Source organism: Ruditapes philippinarum, unplaced genomic scaffold (genome assembly GCF_026571515.1).
Source record: "Ruditapes philippinarum isolate M1 unplaced genomic scaffold, ASM2657151v2 ctg219_1_1_1_1, whole genome shotgun sequence".
Lineage (NCBI taxonomy): Eukaryota > Metazoa > Mollusca > Bivalvia > Venerida > Veneridae > Ruditapes > Ruditapes philippinarum.
The window spans coordinates 266,087-274,727 of NW_026859162.1; positions in this window are offsets into that span (position 1 = coordinate 266,087).

The window sequence follows — 8,641 nt, forward strand, 5'->3', positions numbered from 1 at the left end:
TTTCACATCACGAGGTGTATTTCTACCCTCTTAACTCGTTATAAGGAGGTCACAAGTCGTTGTAAGTCAACAATCGCGCCAGTGTCTTATTCGGGTTTAGTAAACATATAAACAAATTGATCTGTCGAGTAAACAATAATGTAGATGTTGTGCTTGTATCTTTTTGAGTGACTTTGTCGACAAGAATGTTTTATGTTTACATTTCTTATTATGACGAGTTTGTATGTAATATAAAAGGCTGTTATAATTGTAACAAAACCTCGCTATCGAATAAATTATAATATTTTATATCTGACTTGAAAGAAAAATGGTCATTTCTATGTTAATCAGGGTCTTTCTATTTGAAAGACCCTGATTTAAACAATATACTGTGTACATTACCTTCTGGAACTGAAAACATTTAGCCTAGCAAGCAAGCAGTATAGAACAAGGCAAGTCATCAGTATAGAACAAGGCAAGCCAGCAGTATAGAACAATGCGAGCAAACAGTATTGTACAAGGAAAGCCAGCAGCATATAAAAGGCAAGTCTGCAGTATATAGCAAGGAAAGTCAGCAGCATGGAACAAGGCTACCAAACATTAAATAATAAGACTGGCAAGCAGCATAGAACAAAGCGACAAAACAGTATTGCACAAGGAAAACCAGCAGCACAGAAAAGGCAATTCAGCAGTATATAGCAAGGAAAGTCAGCAGCATAGAACAAGGCTAGCAATCAGTAAATAACAAGGCTAGCAAGCAGCATTAAACAAGGCTAACAAGCATTATAGAATAAGGCAAACCAGAAGCAAAGAACAAGGTAAACCAGCAGCATAAAACAAGGTAGAACAGTGCAAGCCAGCAGCATATAACAAGGCAAGTCAGCAGTATATTACAAAGCATAGAACAAGGAAAGAACAAGGCAAGACAGCGGTATAGAACAAGACAAGCCAGCAGCATAGAACACTGCAAGCCAGCAGCATAGGACAAGTCAAGGCAGAGGAATAGAACAAAGTAAGCCAGCAGTACTGAACAGGGCAAGCCAGCAGCATAGAACAAGGCAATCCAGCTTTAAAGAACAAGGCAAGTCAGTAGTATACAACAAGGCAAGTCAGCAGAAAAAAAAACAAACAAGGCAAGTCAGCAGTATAGAACAAGGCAAGCCAGCAGCATAGAACAAGGCAAGTCAGCAGCATAGAACAAGGCAAGCCAGCAGTATAGAACAAGGCAAGTCAGCAGCATAGAACAAGGCAAGTCAGCAGTATAGAACAAGGCAAGCCAGCATTATAGAACAAGGCAAACCAGCAGCATAGAACAAGGCAAACCAGCAGTATAGAACAGGGCAAGTCAGTAGTATACAACAAGGCAAGTCAGCAGAAAAAAACAAGGCAAGTCAGAATATAGAACAAGGCAAGCCAGCAGCATAGAACAAGGCAAGTCAGCAGTATAGAACAAGGCAAGCCAGCAGTAAAGAAAAAGGCAAGATGATAGTATAGACCAAGGCAAGTCAACATCATAGAAAAGGCAAGCAAACAGCAGAGAACAAGGCAAGCCAGCAGCATAGAACAAGGAAAGCCAGCAACATAGAACAAGGGAAGCCAGCAGTATATTACAAAGCAAGTCAGCAGTATAGAACAAGGCAAGCCAGCAACATAGAAAAAGACAAGCCCGCAGTATAGAACAAGGAAAGCAAGCAGTATAGAACAAGGCAAGACAGCAGTATAGAACATGGCAAGCCAGCAGTATAGAGCAAGGCAAGCTAACAGCATAGAACAAGGCAAGCAAACAGTATTGAACAAGTCAAGCCAGCAGTGCAGTATTGAAACAAGGTAAGCCAGTAGTATAGAAGTACATTGGTGCAATCTGACTAGGCTCAATATTGATGCCTGTGCAGCTTTATATTTTTCGTTTTAATATCTCCAAAATGATAAAAATTCAAATTCCAATAACTTTATTTCATCCTCGGTAAGCTTTGCGTATATATACTTCATACACTCTGATGAATGCAGTACAGCATAATCAGTACCTGTTGGTTTCTACGATGCTTTATCTGTGTTCCAATATACTATTTATCTGTGTTCCAATATACTAGTAAATAATATACATACAACAATTTTATAATACGGTTGTGTCATCTTTACAATATTTATAATTTGGAACAAAGACTAACTGTTAATATTTGCCGTTACAACATATCAACATATACATAATCCACAAGCTTCCTTAACGTGGTTATATCACGTGAACTTATTAATACATAACAATCATGCAGTTCTTTTCTGCCAAACTACCAATAGAATACATAATTATCGCGAATATGGTAATATTTTTCATTTAAAGAAAGCATGGAACTCACATTCTATGTTATCTTGACAAGTCGTACACAAACGTTCTTCTCATCATATATTATTGTGTCTGTTTAAGTTATAGTTGGGACAACCAAGTTAGTCATATCGTGTGTACGAAATACTTACGAGCAATGTCTTCCACATTGCTGTATTTGTAGCTTTTAAAGAGACAATTGCTTTCGACAAAGGTCGTTATGCGCATATTCAACATTGTGACTATACTTATAGCCCATTGTATAAAATCGACCTAATCATACGATCAAAATCTTTTAACAATTCACTACTTGAATTTTTTTTTTCGAAAGGTTGTTGATAATATTTTAATGCTAAGATTATGGGATTGAGATGCCAACTTTTCCTTAGTACGAGTCCATGATAATTGATGACTTAAAATAAGTCCCATATACTTGTACATACGAGGGCTATCCGTATTGTATAGACAAGGCTATAAATCTATTATAAGCAGTCATATCAATATGATAATTGAATATTTTGCTAGAATATTTATCTGCTACATATTTCTAAATTAATAAACATGATAAAAGAAATATCCGCAACGCGTCGATCACCATGGCAACATGATCAACGAATCACGGAACACTTTGATTTCATGGCGGCAGCTACTCGAATAATAAGTTGCTAAAAGTTGTAATTTTACGCAAACTCGTTTTAATTTTGTGACATCATAGGATACTATTACATGATATTTATTGTAACTTATGATGTCATACGCAAATAAACAGCTTGCTAACGACAATGATAGGCAATGAAGGTGCGTAAATTTTGTGTTGCAAAAATGACGTCAAATTCACGGACGGATCAACGTAATGATAGCAACGCTAATATGGCATCAACTGAGATTTTAATCTTTACTTTAAAAACAAATTCAACCATAAAATGTTAAAGACAACTTGAGTTTAAATGTCAAACAAGATAAAGAAGCGGTGATGACAGGATACTATAAGAAACGCTCCAGAAGTGACCAAAAGTAGCATGGCTGAAATATCGTAGATTGCGTTACAACAATCTTTGATAAAGGCAGACATCTCACACGCTGTATGCGAACCAGTGACATCTTTGCTTTTAGATAATAACTTTAAATATGAAATTCATGAAGTAATAGCAAAGGAACATAATATGTATTAAGTATACGCCAGACAGATGCCATGGCTGTTGAAACCAGAAGGAATTGAATAGTAGATAAACATGAAGTTAAATTGACGGCGTTGACGCTGTCAAAGTGCTCCATGACGATGTATAATTGTATATATGTTGAATGTAAATACTGTTTAAATACAAACATAATTAAGTCACAGTTCATTAATTTTTGATAACTGTGTTCGCTAGATATGTACATTTATGCTGACAAAATTTGTACAGCGTATCTATTGTTATACAATAAAAAATGAAGAAGTATAAGAACTTTCCGGACATCCCTCGTATATGTTATATTTACCTCGGAAATTCCATTTCTCATAATTACCTAAATGATCACCATTACGGAAAACAATGACTTCTATTTTATCAAGATTGATTTCCATTACAGTTTTATAACAGAAAGTGTCAATTACATTTAATTGTTGTTGTAATTTGGAAACAGTTTCTGCTCACAAACCTAAGCAACAATTATGTCTTAGTAAGAGAGATAATGCCGGCTCGCCACGGCGAGCCGGTATTACGTTAGGATGTTACTGAGAAACATCCTAAAACTCCGAATCCATCCAAAAATTTAATCGAAGCTTGGCTTCCAGCTTTCTATAAAAATTTATCTATCAGGGCTAGGATCCAAAATTTTTTAGCCAATCAAATTTAATCTTACATAGCGTCAAAAAACCTTCAATTTTCACGCCATATTTTAAAAGCAGCAAGTATTGTTTTGAGCGCAAAGATATTATGATGATTAAAAATGTTTGTTTTCATAAATTATTTTCAATAAATCATATTTACACTGACTTTTGATTTAGCGATTTCACCTGTTTTCTCTGTAGTATGTTTTCGTTTGGTTAATTATCATAAGTGTACATCAGGTTCTGTGCATTTTTTTTCTTTTTCCTTTTTTCCGGTCATTTTATCCTTTCCGGTATTTAGTGTATATATTTACTGGCCGGGATCCGGGACGACCGGACTGGCCGGGATCCGGGATCGTATAAGATATAGAGGAAACACTTATAAACTATATTTGTGCTGATTATTGTCGTAATGAAAGGCCATTAAACGTTTTTTTATTGTATGTAATGAACGTTAAATTAATTAAACTTTGGATATAGATATATTTAGAGCTATTTATCAACAAACTTAAAAATCACAATACTTATAATTATATGCCTAATTAATTGGAAAACTCAATGACTACATTCTTGAATTGGTCAAATCCCGGGATCCCTTTATGTTTTAATGCGATCCCAGCTTTTCTGAAAACTATATTTTTGAACTGGCCAATTCCTTGGATCCCTATATGTTTTAATAGGATCCCGGCTTATCGGAAAAGCATCTAAGACTGGTTAATTCCCGGGATCCCTATATTTGTAATAGGATCCCGGCTTTTCTGGCTGAATTAATTGACAACTTGTGTTTACTTTAGGAGTTGTGTCTGTCACTCATTCCAATACTACATATACATATTACAACTTAACTTCGTATAAAGAGACATCTTTATGAATTCTACCTATCTAACATTTATTTGGTCAAGGTCAAAAGGCCATATAGTAAATGTGCATAGACATAGGGACTTCATTCTATCTGTTTACATGCATCTTCATATATACTCATATTCCTCTTTGTTAAACTGAGTGAAACTGGCTTCCATAACTTTATGTCACTTTTATTTTGATGTTAGCTGAAGTCTCTTCAGCTAACAGAACTGTCATTTTTACATTTAAACGCACCCCTGGAAAAAAATTACGAAGCGAGTCGCGACTAGTTTTTTTAAAAGCTAACATTGTTCATGAATTAAAAGAAAAGAAATAGTCGAACAAGATTTATCGCCATGTCTTTTTCGTATTTTACACTAAACCATTTTGCGTTTTAACATACATGTAATACTTGAAGTAAAAAAATTAAAACCTGTGGAAAAATACCATGAATTCTTATCTTCTGAAGTGAATCAAATAATTTTAAAGCATAATCAAAAACTTTTCGTAAATCAACATATATATATATATATAAACATTAAAAAAGACAAATATGTTTGTAACATGACTTGTAATCAATACAAATGTATATGATAATGGAATGGAACTTATGCCAGTCCATTCAAATAAATTGGTCTTATATGGAAGGTCTGTAATATCATGAATTTTCATGTTAGTGTTATTAGTATAATACGTTATTAGTATATTATAAATGGATGTTGTTGGTAAGCGTTAGATATATGATCCGATATGACATACCAAATATATAGCAGATAATAAAATGTTCTAGAACAAAATATTATCTTCCGTCATATAAATGTTCATACTAAATCACTTTAGATCTCTATCAACATTATATTTTCCACAAATATTCTATAACACTATCCAAATAATACATTTTTTATATAATATTTCTATTGTTCTTTTTTATGGAAAATGCATCCATTGTAGACTAATCCGCTTTAAGAAATTCTGCAGTTTAAGGGTTTAAATTCTTGCATTTGAAAACAAAACTTATAAGACATGCATATGTTTCGTAAATATTTTCATAAACATGTTTTTTGCAAATTACTAGGTGCATGGCTGAATGGACAATTGAGAGTAATATCTAACTTTTTGTAAAATACATGTGCCATTACCCAAACCTTACAGATTAGCCTCTGCCACCAGTATAAAATCTAACCTATGCCAACAGTTTAGAAAGTGGTTAAAGTCGTTGACTTGAGATCACAGGTCCCTCACCACTGTAGGTTCAATCCTCACTCGGGTCGAAATCTTTCATGTGAGGAAGCCATCCAGCTGGCTTACGGAAGGTCGGTGGTTCTACCCAGGTGCCCACTCGTGCCTGAAATAATGCCCGGAGGGGCACCTGGGGTCTTCCTCCACCAATAAAGCTGGAAAAAAATCGACGAAAAATCTCGGTGGGACCCTCTAGGATGACCCGACTTGAGTGTACGGTCGCCCATATGTGCTTTCCGGCGGCGACCTTAAATAAACGCATAAAAAACGTATAGACGCTAACCTATGCCACCAATATAGAAACTAATCTCTGCCACCAGTATAAAAGACTAGCCTCTGCCACAGTAAAGAAACTAACCTGTGCCACCAGTATAGAAACTAACCTCTACCACCAGTATAAAAGACTAGCCTCTGCCACCAGTAAAGAAACTAACCTGTGCCACCAGTATAGAAACTAACCTCTGCCACCAGTATAAAAGACTAGCCTCTGCCACCAGAATAGAAAATATCTTCTGTCACCAGTATAGAAACTAACCTATGCCACCAGTATAGAAACTAACCTCTACCACCAGTATAAAAGACTAGCCTCTGCCACCAGTAAAGAAACTAACCTGTGCCACCAGTATAGAAACTTACCTATGCCACCAGTATAGAAACTAATCTGTGCCACCCGTATAGAAACTATCTTCTGTCACCAGTATAGAAACTTACCTATGCCACCAGTATAGAAACTAATCTGTGCCACCCGTATAGAAACTATCTTCTGTCACCAGTATAGAAACTTACCTATGCCACCAGTATAGAAACTATCTTCTGTCACCGGTATAGAAACTTACCTATGCCACCAGTATAGAAACTAATCTGTGCCACCCGTATAGAAACTATCTTCTGTCACCAGTATAGAAACTTACCTATGCCACCAGTATAGAAACTAATCTGTGCCACCCGTATAGAAACTATCTTCTGTCACCAGTATAGAAACTAACCTATGCCACCAGTATAGAAACTAATCTGTGCCACCAGAATAGAAACTATCTTCTGTCACCAGTATAGAAACTAGCCTATGCCACCAGTATAGAAACTAATCTGTGCCACCCGTATAGAAACTATCTTCTGTCACCAGTATAGAAACTTACCTATGCCACCAGTATAGAAACTAATCTGTGCCACCAGTATAGAAACTAATCTGTGCCACCCGTATAAAAATTAACCTGTGCCACCAGTTAAGAAACTCTGTCTCCAGTATAGATACAAACCAATGCCACCAGTAAAGAAACTAACCTGTGCCACCAGTTGAGAAACTAAACTCTGTCACCAGTGTAGAAACTATAACCTCTTTCATAACATACAAAATACATAGTATTAATCTCTTAAGTATGTACTTGTTAATGTATTTTGATGTTCACAAGATAAACAAGAGCTGTCACAGGAAACAGCGAAGCTCGACTAATAAAATACTGGACGCAGTTAGAAAGACAAAACTCAATTATGTATAATTATGTATTAAGTTATAGTAAAAAATAATATTGTTAACATAAATTCCAAGATCAAGGGGAATAATTCTGGAAATAGTCACGCTAGAGTTATAAACTTTGTTACACAACATGTGTGTAATGATAAGAAATATATATTTGAAGTTTTAAATAGATACCTTAATAAGTAAAGAAGTTATAATATTTCATAAAGAAAATCCTAAATTCAAAGAGAGATAAATCTGTAAATATTGCTTCAATGGTTTGAATCTTTTCACATAAATGTTATTTATGATAAGGAATAAGTATTCGAAGTTTGAGGTAGATACCTTTAAAACTTAAAAAGTTATAGTAAAAAATAATATATTTTTTTTTATAAAATAATCTAAGTTTATGGGGAGATAATTCTTGCAGTATTTGTGCTAGAGTTATGAACCTTGTCACATAAGATGTGGTTGATGATAAGGTACATATATTTGAAATAAGTATGAAGTTGATCCTTAAGAAATATAGAAGTAACAGTAAAAAATAGTATTTTTAAGGAAAATTCTAAGTTCAAGGGAAGATAAATCTGAAAATATTGGTGCTAGAGATATGAACCTTGTCACTTAAGATGTGGTTGATGATAAGGAACATATATTTGAAGTTGATACCTTAAGAAATGACAAAGTTATAGTAAGTGAAAAATATTTTACTGCACTGAAATCTGGACGCCGACGCCGGGGCGATTAAGACAGCTTTCCATATACTTTGTATAGTCGAGCTAAAAATTGCAATGTTTACTGACAGGAACAGTGACAATAGTTGAAGCAGTCAAATGCAATTGTAGTAGTCAAATGCGCGTACCATCCAGTGGTGTTTTCTTGTCTCTTTCGAGTTCTCGCAAAATTTGCCATTATCATCATCGTCTTCAGTAGTCGCCTCACTCTTAGAGCATTATCGCGTTGAAACTAAAACTACATGTATGTACATGCG